The 19,977-nt window shown below is 45.1% G+C and overlaps 10 non-coding genes across 10 annotated transcripts; all 10 read right to left on the reverse strand.

Annotated features, from left to right (window-relative positions):
- Nucleotides 1-228: 228 nt before the first annotated feature.
- On the reverse strand, nt 229-391 carry LOC135026870 (U1 spliceosomal RNA). Its single transcript, XR_010223442.1, has one exon. It is a non-coding gene; the product is annotated as a U1 spliceosomal RNA (small nuclear RNA).
- Nucleotides 392-536: 145 nt separating this feature from the next.
- LOC135026858 (U1 spliceosomal RNA) lies at nt 537-700 on the reverse strand. Its single transcript, XR_010223430.1, has one exon. It is a non-coding gene; the product is annotated as a U1 spliceosomal RNA (small nuclear RNA).
- Nucleotides 701-1,359: 659 nt separating this feature from the next.
- On the reverse strand, nt 1,360-1,522 carry LOC135026875 (U1 spliceosomal RNA). Its single transcript, XR_010223447.1, has one exon. It is a non-coding gene; the product is annotated as a U1 spliceosomal RNA (small nuclear RNA).
- Nucleotides 1,523-1,674: 152 nt separating this feature from the next.
- LOC135026881 (U1 spliceosomal RNA) lies at nt 1,675-1,838 on the reverse strand. The gene has a single exon (XR_010223453.1). It is a non-coding gene; the product is annotated as a U1 spliceosomal RNA (small nuclear RNA).
- A 14,963-nt stretch (nt 1,839-16,801) lies between these two features.
- On the reverse strand, nt 16,802-16,964 carry LOC135026878 (U1 spliceosomal RNA). Its single transcript, XR_010223450.1, has one exon. It is a non-coding gene; the product is annotated as a U1 spliceosomal RNA (small nuclear RNA).
- Nucleotides 16,965-17,116: 152 nt separating this feature from the next.
- LOC135026862 (U1 spliceosomal RNA) lies at nt 17,117-17,280 on the reverse strand. The gene has a single exon (XR_010223434.1). It is a non-coding gene; the product is annotated as a U1 spliceosomal RNA (small nuclear RNA).
- A 671-nt stretch (nt 17,281-17,951) lies between these two features.
- Nucleotides 17,952-18,114, reverse strand: LOC135026879 (U1 spliceosomal RNA). The gene has a single exon (XR_010223451.1). It is a non-coding gene; the product is annotated as a U1 spliceosomal RNA (small nuclear RNA).
- Nucleotides 18,115-18,266: 152 nt separating this feature from the next.
- On the reverse strand, nt 18,267-18,430 carry LOC135026863 (U1 spliceosomal RNA). Its single transcript, XR_010223435.1, has one exon. It is a non-coding gene; the product is annotated as a U1 spliceosomal RNA (small nuclear RNA).
- A 671-nt stretch (nt 18,431-19,101) lies between these two features.
- LOC135026876 (U1 spliceosomal RNA) lies at nt 19,102-19,264 on the reverse strand. Its single transcript, XR_010223448.1, has one exon. It is a non-coding gene; the product is annotated as a U1 spliceosomal RNA (small nuclear RNA).
- A 152-nt stretch (nt 19,265-19,416) lies between these two features.
- On the reverse strand, nt 19,417-19,580 carry LOC135026864 (U1 spliceosomal RNA). Its single transcript, XR_010223436.1, has one exon. It is a non-coding gene; the product is annotated as a U1 spliceosomal RNA (small nuclear RNA).
- Between the last annotated feature and the right edge of the window lie 397 nt (nt 19,581-19,977).

Raw genomic sequence — 19,977 nt, forward strand, 5'->3', positions numbered from 1 at the left:
TCTTGCAGCAGCTAGGCACTGTAACAGCTCCAGAGCTGCTCTGTAAGGCAAGTAAAAGGGCGTGGGCCCTGCAGCACTACCTGTAGTTCGCATTGTGCGTTGGAAGGCACAAATTAAGCAGACGGGAGAAGTCAGGATAGTGCACAAGGGCATAGAAGGGAGCGGCTCAAGAAAAAAGAAGTGGAAATAGACAGCAAACTAGGCTGGAGAGAGACCTGAGACAAAGAGATCTGAATTATACGAGAGCCGACCAGGGGAAACACAAATTATGCAGTCAAGTTTCCCACATTTGGGGAAATCGCAGGAGCAGCACACCCAGAGTGCAATGGGTGAGACTTGCCCTGGGAGAAGCACCTTCATGATCATAGTATCTCACCTGGCAGGTAAGTAGGATTTGGGATAGTTCTGGGGAGGGTCGCTGCTCGGGCTGTCAAGTGAAGTAGATCCAACTGAGGCAGCACAAGGAAACTCTCGATAGAAGAACAAGGCTAGAGGAAGATCTGAGACAAATAAATCTGACTTTTACCAGAGCTGACCAGAGGAAAGAACAAACACAGTCCCCCACTACCACAAATAATGCAGTCGAGTTTCCCACATTTGGGGAAATCATAGGGGTCAGCATACCCAGAATGCAATGAATGAACCTCACCCTGGGAGAACAATCTTCATGACCATGGTATCTCCTATGCAAAATAAGTATGACTTAGGATAGGGCTGGGGAGGGCCGCTGCTAAGGCACATCTCTGTCAAGTAAAGGAGATTCAACTGAGGCAGCACAAGGGAACTCATCTGGGGACAACAACTGCAGGGAGAACACATATTTTCAGATGAACATGGGAGGGCAGAAGGCTGCCTAATACTGAAGCACCCCCAAACAACAAACCAAATGCAACAACTAGTGCAAGCATTCCTGGGGGAAGGCCTGCAGCAGATGGATTTGCATATGGTGATGTCATCCAAGCAGTGGGTCAAAGTTGGCTTCAACCCTCGTCTGCATATGAAAAGAGAAAAGGGGCGTGCAGGGCATGGCGGCCTTTTGCGGCGCTTGGATGACCCCTAGTTCGCATTAAACACCTCCACCCTACTTCGGTGTGGGGCTATGCCCCAGCCCCTGAAGCATTCAAGCTGATTTCTTGCAGCAGCTGGGCACTGTAACAGCTCCAGAGCTGCTCTGTAAGGCAAGTAAAAGGGTGTGGGCCCTGCAGCACTACCTGTAGTTTGCATTGTGCGTTGGAAGGCACAAAGTAAGCAGACGGGAGAAGTCAGGATAGTGCGCAAGGGCATAGAAGGGAGCAACTCAAGAAAAGAGAAGTGGAAACTGACAGCAAACTAGGCTGGAGAGAGACCTGAGACAAAGAGATCTGAATTATACGAGAGCCGACCAGGGGAAACACAAATTATGCAGTCAAGTGTCCAACATTTGGGGAAACCGCAGGAGCAGCACACCCAGAGTGCAATGGGTGAGCCTTGCCCTGGGAGAAGCACCTTCATGATCATAGTATCTCACCTGGCAGGTAAGTAGGAGTTGGGCTAGAGCTGGGGAGGGTCGCTGCTCGGGCACCCCCCTGTCAAGTGAAGGAGATCCAACTGAGGCAGCACATGGAAACTCTCGAAAGAAGAACAAGGCTAGAGGAAGATCTGAGACAAATAAATCTGACTTTTACCAGAGCTGACCAGAGGAAAGCACAAACACAGTCCCCCACTACCACAAATAATGCAGTCGAGTTTCCCACATTTGGGGAAATCACAGGGGTCAGCATACCCAGAATGCAATGAATGAACCTCACCCTGGGAGAACAATCTTCATGACCATGGTATCTCCTATGCAAAATAAGTATGATTTGGGATAGGGCTGGGGAGGGCCACTGCTCAGGCACATCTCTGTCAAGAATTTATAAAGTCTATACATATATATAACCAAATGTCAATATATATATATAGAACCCAGCGCTCCTATCAAAACTTATCTATTTCACCAATTTGTTGCTTATTTAATCTTTATACATCTATTAATTTTCACCATATATTATAAAATGCTGCTCCCATAGGTAGTACTGTTCTACCAATAATAAACCAAATTTTAAAGATAATCACACTTGTTATCAAGGGAGCGCAAAAAATAAAATATACAAGCTCCTTATTTTTAAAAAATATATATAGACAGAAGAAACCCACATTCAATAAAATACAATGGAGTCAACATATATAGGCACCACTATCCATATCTAAATGTAATCAGGATCTATTTCATATTGCCCTTGATGACAACGGAATGTTTATTAAAGGGTCCAAAAAATCCTACTGGATACAGCTGTTGTAATTTAATCGTTTGTAACCCTACCTTGAACGAGAGCTGTCTATGTATTCTATTAAGGGATGGTTACCTAATAGCTGTGCCTCCACTCAAGCTATGTGTAGTATTTAACTACCGTTAAGGCTTGCTTGAGTAAGCCTGATCTCTATCCTTAGGGGATGATTCCCTTATATCATAGATATATTATCTAATATACCTGTCTCTTTCTTCCAGGATCTTCAGATCAACTTCCAGACGGACCAGACACACATGGAAAGTATAACACTTTAATGACCAGTACCAAATGGATTAAGTATACATTAACATTTCATCAATTACACATTCCCCTTTAAGTCATTAATCCATGCTAACCCCCTGTCAATTAGGCCTATACACAGTACCTGCATGCAATACAACAAATCCTTTTTCTTTTCAAGACACCCTTAGGTGTTAGAGTGACCCGGGTACTCTTAATATGATAGTGCACTATAAGGGCCCATAAACTTCCTAAAAATAACAGCAGTTAATACAGAATGTCTGACACTATGTTTTAGTATCAACTATCAGTTCTCCCTTCAGTTAAAGAGAAAGATGTTTGGCTCAGTCTACTTATGGTAGCGATTACTTTCTCCTATAAGGTTACTTATAGTTCCTCCTTGGCAGATAACAGAAAGTATCTATTTAGCTCATAGATAGTAACATCAACAGTTGATTACCAAGGAATCTGTATCCTTTCCTCAGTAAAAATGTTACTGTAGTTGTCCAGTATTAAACTAAACTCCTAAGAAGCTGGTATGATAAACCTTTGTTATGCTGCGTCCTTGTGTCCATTTGAAGTAGCTGATGCTTTCTATATTTCAGAGCATATATAGCTTTTCGATTCCTGTATGCCTCAAATTATTGTTGTCTCTTAGGATGAGTCTATATTAAATATATCTGCAAGAGATGGTTTCTCTTATCATAGTCACAGCGAGCTCAAATCCTTTAACTTTATAACTAATAGTCTCTTACGTGTCAGTCCTTCTTACGGGTTCACGAATATACATATAACACAGTTGTATTAAAGTGCCACAAGCTAGTCTTCGAATCGGGATGATATTCTAATCCTTTGTGGCTAAGAGGCTTTAACATCCATCCAATGTCACTGTAGTATGGCTACCTTTAATGTCCTTGACTCTAATTCTGCTAATTCAGGGGCATAAATACACACATTAGGTGGCAGCTTTAGGGTGTTACTTTCTATTTAGCGCTGCGGAACAATGTCTCTGGCTCTCCTTTGACTGATGTGATGCTGATATATGGGGGAGTTTTAAAACTATTTATGAAGCGTTAAACAGTTCAAGTTTCACTCCACTCCTCCTGTTACATATATATACCCAGTGCTTTCTACCTTCTCCTTAGCACTATGATTAAGCCATACATGGAACTGTAATTATAGGTCACTCTGACTACTGTGACCCATTACTATCCTCCTGCTTAATAGCCATTATTGCGGCCTAGCCCTGGAGTACTTAGTCCCAATATGAAATTGACTATGTACAATAGTCACCTATGGCTTGCTGTGCTTAGTGTAGGGGTAATATAAATGGCTGGATTATGCACTCACACTTCTACCATCTAGTGATGCTGCTGCCGGATGCTCCCCCGACTCCTCCCTTACACTTACAGCCACACAGAATGGAGCCTCTGCTGCTGGTCCTGGCTTCTTTGTTGTGGCTGTCAGAGTCTGTGCCGGTAATAGGTAGGAAGGAACCCTCTCTGTGTCCCTGTCACAGATGTGCCCTTCCAATACTGCTGGGTGAGTTGACTAGCGCTGATCTTGGGTTCTATGAACAGTTCTGAGTCTCAATGCTGCTGTCACCACCTTTACAGTAAGGAAGCCCTGTTCTGGCTTCACACACTAAGCCCCCTCCGGCCGCCGCAATGTATACCGCTCAGCTCTAATGCGGGCGACGGCCGGAGCAGCAAAAAACTATGTCCTCTCACCAAGGGATATGCAGTCTCTATCTCAGCTACACTCACAGCACCTCTCCACTCCTCTCTAGTAGTCACATGACCCACTCTGAGGTGATGCCCCGCCCACTGGCAATCACCTCACTAGGTGATTGACAGTTAGGAGCACAAGGACATTAACCCTTTAGATACACTGTGAAACCATAAAATAAGCCTTCATTGTATTCACCACTACATTTACATCAATGTACATACAATTACATATATGTGAACTGTATTATTTACCTCACAACATGCATACAGTATTACAACATCCATTAACTTTTATATGAATAATATATATGCTTATACTCCATTTTAGTCACCATATTATAACTACCTCAGTATAAGTGTTGTTTAAACCCTAAATCAGGGTTACATTTCTCCCCCTGGTGCATTGTCACTGTTTAACATCTTTAGGTGCCAATGCACCATCTACCTTACTCACTATGCTAAAATAGTATATATTCATTCACATCCATTAGCAAGCCACCTCATCTCAACCATTTTAACTGTTGGCCAAATAGGGAGGGATGGAACTACATAGCCTTCATGCCTCCCAGGGATAGTGTTCTCTGATCGTGCTGGTTTCCCTTGCTCTTCTACACCTGATTTATTGACTTCTTTTAGTACTGGACTTCGGATGGAAGATTTAAGAGATTGTGCTAGGGTAAAGTTATCATGTACCTCACTACGATTTTCACTGAGACTAGTTTCTTTCTCTGACGAAGCTTCTAAAGTTATCAAGTCTTTAGCATCTGAATTTTCCGTTTCTTGATCCTGGGACTGATTTACTCTACCATTGAATCTCGAGAGAGGTCGGTAATGTAAGGTTGTAGAAGGATGACATGGAGCTGGATCTCTCCCTTGCCTTTGTTCTGAATATGCACTTCCTTCATCAACCACTTTTTCTCGTGGTTGATAACAATAACTGTATGATCCTCGTCGGTTTGGAGCAAATCGACTCCCTTTCACTGGTACTCCACCTATGCCAGTCACATTTGCTGCATGTACACCCTTTTCCCCTTCCAACACTTCAAATTCTACTTTCTCTCCATCTCCTACACTGTACAACAGTTTTAGGGGGTTATTCTTCGTTATGGATGTCCAATGTACAAATATGTCTTCTCCGGTGTCATGCCTTTTAATGAAGCCATAGCCTTTCTTCACATGGAACCATATTACTGTGCCAGTCATTTTAAGAGACATATACTGTGTCCCTTTACTATCAACTTTATTCATAGAAGATTGTCTCAGCAATATACCATCCACTACCTCAGTCTGTAATGCTATGTCCTTAGTATCCGGTCGCATAGAAAATTCATGGATACGGTCTTCAGGACAGTTGTTTAGGAAGTTGGCATCCTTGAGTATTTTATTCTCAGATTCTAGCTGAGACAGTCTTTCTTTCATTTCATTCAGACAAATATGATCCTCCTTTTCAGTTTCTTTACCCACTTCCAATAATTCAGACAACTCAGTTATTTTTGATTCCAGAGAATGAATATTGTCTTCCTGCTGCTGGTACATTATCAACTTTTGTTGCTCCTGATCCACTCTGGTTTGTCTTTCATCAGATGCCATGGTTTCCATCTCTCTCTGTATAAACCAAAGTTCTCTCTCAAGCTCTTTGTTCCTCTCATCAATTTTGGTGTTAAACATCTGTTCTTCTTTTAGCTTCCATTGGGTTTCATCTAGAACCTCCAACAACTGATGTTTAGACCAGTCCAGTGCTATATGTCTTATCACCTCTATCGGGGTCTGTAGATCCACTGGGCTATCTCTTCTTGTTGGTTCCTCAATGGAAGTTGGAAACCGGGAAAGCAGGTCCTTCTGTTGATCTTTTGGAAGAGCTAATACTAATTGTCCATGTTTCTTATAATCCTCAACTATTTGCTTTAGCACAGTTTCTAATCTCTGTATACCTACATCTATCTTCACTTCCCCTGGAACTCTCTCTTTCAGTGGTAGAACATTCTTATCTCCTTTCATTCCATAATCCATGTTAGCGACCAAAGTATGAGCAAGGTTGTCACTAACACCTCCCTCACTATCCTTTAGGTGGGGATCAAGTTTGACTTTCTTGTCCTTTGATTTTTTTCTTTCTCTTCTCCAACTCTACAGGGACATCTAATATTTTTTCATTTTTCACACCTAGGTTATTTACAAAAGTTCCCACAAACTTGCATGTCACCTCTTCCTTTAAGCCTGGTCCCTTACGGTACTCTTGTTTGTCCATACTTTTACATTCTCTAATGGCTTCAACTCTCCCAACTGATACAGCAATGGCTTTATGTCCAACCTTCTCCCTGTTCCTTTGCTTCTTTCCCATATTTGTATTTTATTTTTAGGGATGTGAGGACTTTATCAATAATAATTAATGGCAGCTGACACCTGTGGTGTAACAGGGCCTGAGTGTAACTTCTATCTCACGCGGTGCCTCCAAATGTAACCCTACCCTCATTACCTTGAACGAGAGCTGTCTATGTATTCTATTAAGGGATGGTTACCTAATAGCTGTGCCTCCACTCAAGCTATGTGTAGTATTTAACTACCGTTAAGGCTTGCTTGAGTAAGCCTGATCTCTATCCTTAGGGGATGATTCCCTTATATCATAGATATATTATCTAATATACCTGTCTCTTTCTTCCAGGATCTTCAGATCAACTTCCAGACGGACCAGACACACATGGAAAGTATAACACTTTAATGACCAGTACCAAATGGATTAAGTATACATTAACATTTCATCAATTACACATTCCCCTTTAAGTCATTAATCCATGCTAACAGCCTGTCAATTAGGCCTATACACAGTACCTGCATGCAATACAACAAATCCTTTTTCTTTTCAAGACACCCTTAGGTGTTAGAGTGACCCGGGTACTCTTAATATGATAGTGCACTATAAGGGCCCATAAACTTCCTAAAAATAACAGCAGTTAATACAGAATGTCTGACACTATGTTTTAGTATCAACTATCAGTTCTCCCTTCAGTTAAAGAGAAAGATGTTTGGCTCAGTCTACTTATGGTAGCGATTACTTTCTCCTATAAGGTTACTTATAGTTCCTCCTTGGCAGATAACAGAAAGTATCTATTTAGCTCATAGATAGTAACATCAACAGTTGATTACCAAGGAATCTGTATCCTTTCCTCAGTAAAAATGTTACTGTAGTTGTCCAGTATTAAACTAAACTCCTAAGAAGCTGGTATGATAAACCTTTGTTATGCTGCGTCCTTGTGTCCATTTGAAGTAGCTGATGCTTTCTATATTTCAGAGCATATATAGCTTTTCGATTCCTGTATGCCTCAAATTATTGTTGTCTCTTAGGATGAGTCTATATTAAATATATCTGCAAGAGATGGTTTCTCTTATCATAGTCACAGCGAGCTCAAATCCTTTAACTTTATAACTAATAGTCTCTTACGTGTCAGTCCTTCTTACGGGTTCACGAATATACATATAACACAGTTGTATTAAAGTGCCACAAGCTAGTCCTTGAATCGGGATGATATTCTAATCCTTTGTGGCTAAGAGGCTTTAACATCCATCCAATGTCACTGTAGTATGGCTACCTTTAATGTCCTTGACTCTAATTCTGCTAATTCAGGGGCATAAATACACACATTAGGTGGCAGCTTTAGGGTGTTACTTTCTATTTAGCGCTGCGGGACAATGTCTCTGGCTCTCCTTTGACTGATGTGATGCTGATATATGGGGGAGTTTTAAAACTATTTATGAAGCGTTAAACAGTTCAAGTTTCACTCCACTCCTCCTGTTACATATATATACCCAGTGCTTTCTACCTTCTCCTTAGCACTATGATTAAGCCATACATGGAACTGTAATTATAGGTCACTCTGACTACTGTGACCCATTACTATCCTCCTGCTTAATAGCCATTATTGCGGCCTAGCCCTGGAGTACTTAGTCCCAATATGAAATTGACTATGTACAATAGTCACCTATGGCTTGCTGTGCTTAGTGTAGGGGTAATATAAATGGCTGGATTATGCACTCACACTTCTACCATCTAGTGATGCTGCTGCAGGATGCTCCCCCGACTCCTCCCTTACACTTACAGCCACACAGAATGGAGCCTCTGCTGCTGGTCCTGGCTTCTTTGTTGTGGCTGTCAGAGTCTGTGCCGGTAATAGGTAGGAAGGAACCCTCTCTGTGTCCCTGTCACAGATGTGCCCTTCCAATACTGCTGGGTGAGTTGACTAGCGCTGATCTTGGGTTCTATGAACAGTTCTGAGTCTCAATACTGCTGTCACCACCTTTACAGTAAGGAAGCCCTGTTCTGGCTTCACACACTAAGCCCCCTCCGGCCGCCGCAATGTATACCGCTCTGCTCTAATGCGGGCGACGGCCGGAGCAGCAAAAAACTATGTCCTCTCATCAAGGGATATGCAGTCTCTCTCTCAGCTACACTCACAGCACCTCTCCACTCCTCTCTAGTAGTCACATGACCCACTCTGAGGTGATGCCCCGCCCACTGGCAATCACCTCACTAGGTGATTGACAGTTAGGAGCACAAGGACATTAACCCTTTAGATACACTGTGAAACCATAAAATAAGCCTTCATTGTATTCACCACTACATTTACATCAATGTACATACAATTACATATATGTGAACTGTATTATTTACCTCACAACATGCATACAGTATTACAACATCCATTAACTTTTATATGAATAATATATATGCTTATACTCCATTTTAGTCACCATATTATAACTACCTCAGTATAAGTGTTGTTTAAACCCTAAATCAGGGTTACACGTTACTTTCCAATTGTAATTGATACATTAAATTCCTTCTTGTGGATGAACAGCAACAGTTGTAACCAACGCCTCTTTTCTCTAACGTCCTAAGTGGATGCTGGGGACTCCGTAAGGACCATGGGGAATAGCGGCTCCGCAGGAGACTGGGCACATCTAAAGAAAGCTTTAGGACTATGTGGTGTGCACTGGCTCCTCCCCCTATGACCCTCCTCCAAGCCTCAGTTAGATTTCTGTGCCCGACGAGAAGGGTGCACACTAGGGGCTCTCCTGAGCTTCTTAGTGAAAGTTTTAGTTTAGGTTTGTTATTTTCAGTGAGACCTGCTGGCAACAGGCTCACTGCATCAAGGGACTAAGGGGAGAAGAAGCGAACTCACCTGCGTGCAGAGTGGATTGGGCTTCTTGGCTACTGGACATTAGCTCCAGAGGGACGATCACAGGCCCAGCCTGGATGGGTCCCGGAGCCTCGCCGCCGGCCCCCTTACAGAGCCAGAAGAGCGAAGAGGTCCGGATAAATCGGCGGCAGAAGACGTTCCTGTCTTCAATAAGGTAGCGCACAGCTGTGCGCCATTGCTCTCAGCACACTTCATACTCCGGTCACTGAGGGTGCAGGGCGCTGGGGGGGGCGCCCTGAGACGCAATAAAACATGATAAAAATACCTTACATGGCAAAAAATACATCACATATAGCTCCTGGGCTATATGGATGCATTTAACCCCTGCCAGAATATACAGAAAAACGGGAGATAAGGCCGCCGAAAAGGGGGCGAAGACTATCTCCTCAGCACACTGGCGCCATTTTCCCTCACAGCTCAGTTGGACGGAAGCTCCCTGGCTCTTCCCTGCAGTCACTACACTACAGAAAGGGTTAAAAAAAGAGAGGGGGGCACTAATTAGGCGCAGTATTAAAACATACAGCAGCTATAAGGGGAAAAACACTTATATAAGGTTATCCCTGTATATATATATATAGCGCTCTGGTGTGTGCTGGCATACTCTCCCTCTGTCTCCCCAAAGGGCTAGTGGGGTCCTGTCCTCTATCAGAGCATTCCCTGTGTGTGTGCTGTGTGTCGGTACGTTTGTGTCGACATGTATGAGGAGAAAAATGATGTGGAGACGGAGCAGAGTGTCTGTAACAGTGATGTCACCACCTAGGGGGTCGACACCTGAGTGGATGTACTGTTGAAAATTACATGACAGTGTCAGCTCTGTATAAAAAAACAAAAAAAAAAAACAGTGGTTGACATGAGACAGCCGGCTACTCAGCTTGTGCCTGTCCAGACGTCTCATAGGCCGTCAGGGGCTCTAAAGCGCCCGTTACCTCAGATGGCAGATACAGACGCCGACACGGATACTGACTCCTGTGTCGACGGTGAAGAGACAACCGTGCTTTCCAGTAGGGCCACACGTTACATGATTGAGACAATGGAAAATGTTTTATACATTTCTGATAATACGAGTACCACCAAAAAGGGGTATTATGTTCGGTGAGGGAAAAACTACCTGTAGTTTTCCTGAATCTGAGAAATAAAATGAGGTGTGTGATGATGCGTGGGTTTCCCCCCGATAACAATTGATCATTTCTTAAAAAGTATTGGCTGTATACCCTTTCCGGCCAGAGGTTAGGGTGCGTTGGGAAACACCCCCTAGGGGGGATAAGGCGCTCACACGCTTGTAAGAACAAGGGCTCTACCCTCTCATGAGATGGCCGCCCTTAAGGATCCTGCTGATAGAAAGCAGGAGGGTATCCAAAAATGTATTCACACACATACTGGTGTTATACTGCGACCAGCAATCGCCTCAGCCTGGAGGTGCAGTGCTGGGTTGGCATGGTCGGATTCCCTGACTGGAAATATTGATATCCTAGATAAGGATAGTATATTATTGCCTATAGAGCATTTAAAAGATGCATTTCTATATATGCATGATGCACAGCGGAATATTTGCCGACTGGCATCAAGTATAAGTGCGTTGTCCAATTCTACCAGTAAAATGGTCAGGTGATGCGGATTCCAAACGGCATTTGGAAGTATTGCCTTTGAAAGGGGACATTTGGGGTCGGTATTTTAGACCTGGTGGCCACGGCAACAACTGGGAAATCCACGTTTGTACCCCAGGTCGCCTCTCAAAATAAGACGCCGTATTATCAGGCGCAGTCCTTTGTTGGCAAGCGGACAAAAGGTTCCTCTTTTCTGCTCGTGACAGAGGGAGAGGAAAAAGGCTGAAGAGATTAGCCAGTTCCCAGGAACAGAAACCCTTTCCCGCCTCTGCCAAGCCCTCAGTATGACGCTAGGGCCTTACAAGCTCAGGCACGGTGGGGGCCCGTTCTCAATGAATTTCAGTGCGCAGTGGGCTCACTCGCAAGTAGACCCCTGGATCCTTCAGGTAATATCTCAAGGGTACATATTGGAATTCGAGACGTCTCCCCCTCGCCGTTTCCAAAAGTCGGCTTTACCGACGTCTCCCTCTGACAGGGAGGCAGTTTTGGAAGCCATTCACAAGCTGTATTCCCAGCAGGTGATAATCAAGGTACCCCTCCTGCAACAGGGAACGGGGTATTATTCCACACTATTGTGGTACCGAAGCCAGACGGCTCGGTGAGACCGATTCTAAATCTAAAATCTTTGAACACTTACATACAGAGGTTCAAATTCAAGATTGAGTCACTCAGAGCAGTGATTGCGAACCTGGAAGAAGGGGACTACATGATGTCTCGGGACATCAAGGATGCTTACCTTCATGTCAAAATTTACCCTTCTCACCAAGGGTACCTCAGGTTATGGTACAGAACTGTCACTATCAGTTCAGACGCTGCCGTAGGGATGGTCCACGGCACCCCGGGTCTTTACCAAGGTAATGGCCGAAATGATATCCCTTCGAAGGAAGGGAATTTTAGTTATCCCTTACTTGGACGATTCCCTGATAAGGGTAAGATCCAGGGAACAGTTGGAAGTCGGTGTAGCACTATCTCAGGTAGTGTTGCGGCAGCACGATTGGATTCTCAATATTCCAAAATCACAGCTGGTTCCGACGACTTGTCTTCTGTTTCCTAGGGATGTTCCTGGACACAGTCCAGAAAAAAGGTGTTTCTCCCGGAAGAGAAAGCCAGGGAGTTATCCGAGCTAGTCAGGAACCTCCTAAAACCGAACCAAGTCTCAGTGCATCAATGCACAAGGGTTCTGGGTAAAAATGGTGGCTTCCTACGAAGCAATCCCATTCGTTAGATTCCACGCAAGAACTTTCCAGTGGAACCTACTGGACAAATGGTCCGGGTCGCATTTTCAGATGCATCAGCGGATAACCCTGTCACCAAGGACAAGGGTATCCATCCTGTGGTGGTTGCAGAGTGCTCATCTTCTAGAGGGCCGCAGATTCGGCATTCAGGACTGGGTCCTGGTGACCACGAATGCCAGCCTGCGAGGCTGGTGAGCAGTCACACAGGGAAGGAATATCCAGGGCTTAGGGTCAAGCCTGGATACATCACTTCACATAAATATCCTGAAGCTAAGGGCCATTTACAATGCTCTAAGCTTAGCAAGACCTCTGCTTCAAGGTCAGCCGGTGTTGATCCAGTCGGACAACATCATGGCAGTCACCCACGTAAACAGACAGGGTGGCACAAGAAGCAGGAGGGCAATGGCAGAAGCTGCAGGGATTCTTCGCTGGGCGGAAAATCATGTGATAGCACTGTCAACAGTATTCATTCCGGGAGTGGACAACTGGGAAGCAGACTTCCTCAGCACGACCTCCACCCGGGAGAGTGGGGACTTCACCCAGAAGTCGTCCACATGATTAAAAAACTCGACAGGTATTGCGCCAGGTCAAGAGACCCTCAGGCAATAGTTGTAGACGCTCTGGTAACACCGTGGGTGTACCAGTCAGTGTATGTGTTCCCTCCTCTGCCTCTCATACCCAAGGTACTGAGATTGATAAGATGGAGAGGAGAAAGCACTATATTCGTGGCTCCGGATTGGCCAAGAAGGACTTGGTAACCGGAACTTCAAGAGATGCTCACGGAGGATCCGTGGCCTCTACCTCTAAGAAGGGACCTGCTCCAGCAAGGACCCTGTCTGTTCCAAGACTTACCGCGGCTGCGTTTGACGGCATGCCGGTTGAACACCGGATCCTGAAGGAAAAAAGGCATTCCGGATGAAGTCATCCATATCCTGATCTAAAGCCAGGAAGGATGTAACCGCAAAAACATTATCACCGCAATTGGCGAAAATATGTTGCGTAGTGCGAGGCCAGTAAGGCCCGATGGAGGAAATTCAACTGGGTCGATTCCTACATTTCCTGCAAACAGGAGTGTCTATGGGCCTGAAATTGGGGTCCATTAAGGTTCAGATTTCGGCCCTGTCAATTTTCTTCCAAAAAAGAACTAGCTTCAGTCCCTGAAGTTTAGACGTTTGTAAAAGGGGTACTGCATATACAGCCTCCTTTTGTGCCTCCAGTGGCAATTTGGGATCTCAATGTAGTTTGGGTTCCAAAAGTCACATTGGTTTGAACCACTTAAATCTGTGGAGTTAAAATATCTCACATGGAAAGTGGTCATGCTGTTGGCCCTGGCCTGGGCCAGGCGCGTGTCAGAATTGGCGGCTTTATCCTGTAAAAGCCCTTATCTGATTTTCCATTCGGACAGGGCGGAATTGAGGATTCGTCCTCAGTTTCTCCCTAAGGTGGTTCCAGCGTTTTCACCTGAACCAACCTATTGTGGTGCCTGCGGCTACTAGGGACTTGGAGGAATCCAAGTTGCTGGATGTTGTCAGGGCCCTGAAAATATGTTTCCAGGACGGCTGGAGTCAGGAAATCTGACTCGCTGTTTATCCTGTATGCACCCAACAAGCTGGGTGCTCCTGCTTCTAAGCAGACTATTGCTCGTTGGATTTGTAGTACAATTCAGCTTGCACATTCTGTGGCAGGCCTGCCACAGCTAAAATCTGTAAAAGCCCGTTCCACAAGGAAAGTGGGCTCATCTTGGCCGGCTGCCCGAGGGGTCTCGGCTTTACAACTTTGCCGGGCAGCTACATGGTCAGGGGCAAACACGTTTGCTAAATTCTACAAATTTGATACCCTGGCTGAGGAGGACCTGGAGTTCTCTCATTCGGTGCTGCAGAGTCATCCGCACTCTCCCGCCCGTTTGGGAGCTTTGGTATAATCCCCATGGTCCTTACGGAGTCCCCAGCATCCACTTAGGACGTCAGAGAAAATAAGAATTTACTTACCGATAATTCTATTTCTCATAGTCCGTAGTGGATGCTGGGCGCCCATCCCAAGTGCGGATTGTCTGCAATACTTGTACATAGTTATTGTTACAAAAATCGGGTTATTATTGTTGGGAGCCATCTTTTCAGAGGCTCCTCTGTTATCATGCTGTTAACTGGGTTCAGATCACAGGTTGTACGGTGTGATTGGTGTGGCTGGTATGAGTCTTACCCGGGATTCAAAATCCTTCCTTATTGTGTACGCTCGTCCGGGCAAAGTATCCTAACTGAGGCTTGGAGGAGGGTCATAGGGGGAGGAGCCAGTGCACACCACATAGTCCTAAAGCTTTCTTTAGATGTGCCCAGTCTCCTGCGGAGCCGCTATTCCCCATGGTCCTTACGGAGTCCCCAGCATCCACTACGGACTATGAGAAATAGAATTATCGGTAAGTAAATTCTTATTATTTACTGCAGTTAAAGTTCATATGTAACTCACGTGAGTAATGAAAGAAAACAGGGGGAGAGCGCTGTGATGGTTGGTGAAACACAGCGGTATGCTACGACCCCCGTTAACCGTGGCTGGATCTTATTGGCACTCGCGGTCGGGATATTTCTCCCTGCCGTGGGGTAGAGACCTCCTTTTGCTCGGTCTCAAATTGCTTTTTCCCCTTCACCGCTGTCTTTACATCAGACGTCCGCCGTGATGTAGCTCGTTCATGAACGGGCTTATATCTCAGCAATCAGAGTGTCCGGTAATCACCTTTCTTACGCGTTTCTCCGCTGTTATCCAAGAGCGGTTTCGTCAGAGGATACATCAGCAGCCTAGCAGGCTCTTTTTAAAATGCACCGGACCAATAGCATTACTAATTAGTTGATTGGATACATACATGTACTAATTGGATGCATACATGTAATGACCCACATATGGAACAACTTTCTAATTGCAATTGCACATATAAAGGCATTTCATAATATAAAAATAAGCAACATGGTGATTAAAAATAATAATAAAATAAGCAACAAGGTGGTTTAAAAAATAACAGAAAATATATAATCTATATACAGATTAACCTATAATCTTTCAATCAATACCTCATATCTATAATCACATATACATAATTCAGAGACTCAGCACTAAGGATCCCCATTTACTTATATAAAACCTTTTAGGGTAACATAAATCCATGCCACTACTAAAGCAGTTCTTGTGGCGCAGGGGAAACATCAAATGCACTCTATGCAGCTAGTCCCATGTTCGAATCCAACCCGCTCAGCTTAACATCCATATTATTTATTTACTTTTAATGGGATCATTCTATCAATTCATTTTTACCTTTAATTTTTGTTAATATTATTTCTATATTTCATTATTTTAACCCCTGGAATAACTACATTGCTGTTTAAACAACAAAAAGAATTGAAGAAAAAATAAATATTAAACAGACAATTTAAGGATTCGAAGATTTAAATATTTAAAGATTTTAAAATTTAAAACAGGGAGGGGGGGGGAGGGAGGGGGGCCTTTTGGGAGAAGGAGGGGGGGAAAATAAAAATAGAAAAAAAAAATATATATAGAACCAAGAGAAAGTGTAAAAAGAGGATGGAGGAAGAAATCTGATGTTCATCATTACTAGTGGATTTTACTAAAGAACTTTAAAGGAACACACACAACAGGATTATACAGTTTCATCCTAAGAGGAAAGCTGTTTCCAAAATAGCTACTTCTAATAATTTTGTTTATTTATTAAACATACAATAAATGGATATTCAATAAATAATATATTAGGTAAATCAATAGATAAAATCTTCAGAGACTGCAAATGTTGTTCAGTTCGATGCTCTCATTCAGACCATCAGGTGTAAGGGTACCCAAAGAAAAAATCCAAAATGCCTCCCTTGTCAAGTAAAGGAGATTCAACTGAGGCAGCACAAGGGAACTCTCATCTGGGGACAACAACTGCAGGGAGAACACATATTTTCAGATGAACATGGGAGGGCAGAAGGCTGCCTAATACTGAAGCACCCCCAAACAACAAACCAAATGCAACAACTAGTACAAGCATTCCTGGGGGAAGGCCTGCAGCAGATGGATTTGCATATGGTGATGTCATCCAAGCAGTGGGTCAAAGTTGGCTTCAACCCTCGTCTGCATATGAAAAGAGAAAAGGGGCGTGCAGGGCATGGCGGCCTTTTGCGGCGCTTGGATGACCCCTAGTTCGCATTAAACACCTCCACCCTACTTCGGTGTGGGGCTCATGTTGGCTATGCCCCAGCCCCTGAAGCATTCAAGCTGATTACTTGCAGCAGCTGGGCACTGTAATAGCTCCAGAGCTGCTCTGTAAGGCAACTAAAAGGGTGTGGGCCCTGCAGCACTACCTGTAGTTCGCATTGTGCGTTGGAAGGCACAAAGTAAGCAGACGGGAGAAGTCAAGATAGTGCGCAAGGGCATAGAAGGGAGTGGCTCAAGAAAAGAGAAGTGTAAACAGACAGCAAACTAGGCTGGAGAAAGACATGAGACAAAGAGATCTGAATTATACGAGAGCCGACCAGGGGAAACACAAATTATGCAGTCAAGTTTCCCACATTTGGGGATATCGCAGGAGCAGCACACCCAGAGTGCAATTGGTGAGCCTTGCCCTGGGAGAAGCACCTTCATGATCATAGTATCTCACCTAGCAGGTAAGTAGGAGTTGGGCTAGAGCTGGGGAGGGTCGCTGCTCGGGCACCCCCCTGTCAAGTGAAGGAGATCCAACTGAGGCAGCACAAGGGAACTCTCGAAAGAAGAACAAGGCTAGAGGAAGATCTGAGACAAAGAAATCTGACTTTTACCAGAGCTGACCAGAGGAAAGCACAAACACAGTCCCCCACTACCACAAATAATGCTGTCAAGTTTACCACATTTGGGAAAATAACAGGGGTCAGCATACCCAGAATGCAATGAATGAACCTCACCCTGGGAGAACAATCTTCATGACCATGGTATCTCCTATGCAAAATAAGTATGATTTGGGATAGGGCTGGAGAGGGCCGCTGCTCAGGCACATCTCTGTCAAGTAAAGGAGATTCAACTGAGGCAGCACAAGGGAACTCTCATCTGGGGACAACAACTGCAGGAGGTACACATATTTTCAGATGAACATGGGAGGGCAGAAGGCTGCCTAATACTGAAGCACCCCCAAACAACAAACCAAATGCAACAACTAGTGCAAGCATTCCTGGGGGAAGGCCTGCAGCATATGGATTTGCATATGGTGATGTCATCCAAACAGTGGGTCAAAGTTGGCTTCAACCCTCGTCTGCATATGAAAAGATAAAATTGGCATGCAGGGCATGGCGGCCTTGTGAGGTGCTTGGATGACCCATAGTTCGCATTAAACACCTCCACCCTCCTTCGGTGTGGGGCTCATGATGGCTATGCCCCAGCCCCTGAAGCATTCAAGCTGATTTCTTGCAGCAGCTGGGCACTGTAATAGCTCCAGAGCTGCTCTGTAAGGCAAGTAAAAGGGTGTGGGCCCTGCAGCACTACCTGTAGTTTGCATTGTGTGTTGGAAGGCACAAAGTAAGCAGACGGGAGAAGTCAGGATAGTGCGCAAGGGCATAGAAGGGAGCAACTCAAGAAAAGAGAAGTGGAAACAGACTGCAAATTAGGCTGGAGAGAGACCTGAGACAAAGAGATCTGAATTATACGAGAGCCGACCAGGTGAAACACAAATTATGCAGTCTAGTGTCCAACATTTGGGGAAACCGCAGGAGTAGCACACCCAGAGTGCAATGGGTGAGCCTTGCCCTGGGAGAAGCACCTTCATGATCATAGTATCTCACCTGGCAGGTAAGTAGGAGCTGGGCTAGAGCTGGGGAGGGTCGCTGCTCGGGCACCCCCCTGTCAAGTGAAGGAGATCCAACTGAGGCAGCACAAGGGAACTCTCGAAAGAAATACAAGGCTAGAGGAAGATCTGAGACAAAGAAATCTGACTTTTACCAGAGCTGACCAGAGGAAAGCACAAACACAGTCCCTCACTACCACAAATAATGCAGTCCAGTTTCCCACATTTGGGGAAATCACAGGGGTCAGCATACCCAGAATGCAATGAATGAACCTCACCCTGGGAAAACAATCTTCATGACCATGGTATCTCCTATGCAAAATAAGTATGATTTGGGATAGAGCTGGGGAGGGCCGCTGCTCAGGCACATCTCTGTCAAGTAAAGGAGATTCAACTGAGGCAGCACAAGGGAACTCTCATCGGGGGACAACAACTGCAGGGAGAACACATATTTTCAGATGAACATGGGAGGGCAGAAGGCTGCCTAATACTGAAGCACCCCCAAACAACAAACCAAATGCAACAACTAGTGCAAGCATTCCTGGGGGAAGGCCTGCAGCAGATGGATTTGCATATGGTGATGTCATCCAAGCAGTGGGTCAAAGTTGGCTTCAACACTCATCTGCATATGAATAGAGAAGAGGGGCGTGCAGGGCATGGCGGCCTTTTGCGGCGCTTGGATGACCCCTAGTTCGCATTAAACACCTCCACCCTCCTTCGGTGTGGGGCTCATGTTGGCTATGCCCCAGCCCCTGAAGCATTCAAGCTGATTTCTTGCAGCAGCTGGGCACTGTAACAGCTCCAGAGCTGCTCTGTAAGGCAAGTAAAAGGGTGTGGGCCCTGCAGCACTACCTGTAGTTCGCATTGTGCGTTGGAAGGCACAAAATAAGCAGACGGGAGAAGTCTGGATAGTGCGCAAGGGCATAGAAGGGAGCGGCTCAAGAAAAGAGAAGTGGAAACAGACAGCAAACTAGGCTGGAGAGAGACCTGAGACAAATACATCTGAATTATACGAGAGCCGACCAGGGGAAACACAAATTATGCAGTCAAGTTTCCCACATTTGGGGAAATCACAGGGGCAGCACACCCAGAGTGCGATGGGTGAGCCTTGCCCTGGGAGAAGCACCTACATGATCATAGGATCTCACCTGGCAGGTAAGTAGGAGTTGGGCTAGAGCTGGGGAGGGTCGCTGCTCGGGCACCCCCCTGTCAAGTGAAGGAGATCCAACTGAGGCAGCACAAGGGTACTCTCGAAAGAAGAACAAGGCTAGAGGAAGATCTGAGACAAAGAAATCTGACTTTTACCAGAGCTGACCAGAGGAAAGCACAAACACAGCCCCCCACTACCACAAATAATGCAGTCGAGTTTCCAACATTTGGGGAAATCACAGGGGTCAGCATAAACAGAATGCAATGAATGAACCTCACCATGGGAGAACAATCTTCATGACCATGGTATCTCCTATGCAAAATAAGTATGATTTGGGATAGGGCTGGGGAGGGCCGCTGCTCAGGCACATCTCTGTCAAGTAAAGGCGATTCAACTGAGGCAGCACAAGGGAACTCTCATCTTGGGACAACAACTGCAGGGAGAACACATATTTTCAGATGAACATGGGAGGGCAGAAGGCTGCCTAATACTGAAGCACCCCCAAACAACAAACCAAATGCAACAACTAGTGCAAGCATTCCTGGGGAAGGCCTGCAGCAGATGGATTTGCATATGGTGATGTCATCCAAGCAGTGGGTCAAAGTTGGCTTCAACCCTCGTCTGCATATGAAAAGAAAAAAGGGATGTGCAGGGAATGGCGGCCTTTTGCGGCGCTTGGATGACCCCTAATTCGCATTAAACATCTCCACCCTCCTTCGGTGTGGG

This window comes from Pseudophryne corroboree, unplaced genomic scaffold (assembly GCF_028390025.1).
Source record: "Pseudophryne corroboree isolate aPseCor3 unplaced genomic scaffold, aPseCor3.hap2 scaffold_450, whole genome shotgun sequence".
NCBI lineage: Eukaryota > Metazoa > Chordata > Amphibia > Anura > Myobatrachidae > Pseudophryne > Pseudophryne corroboree.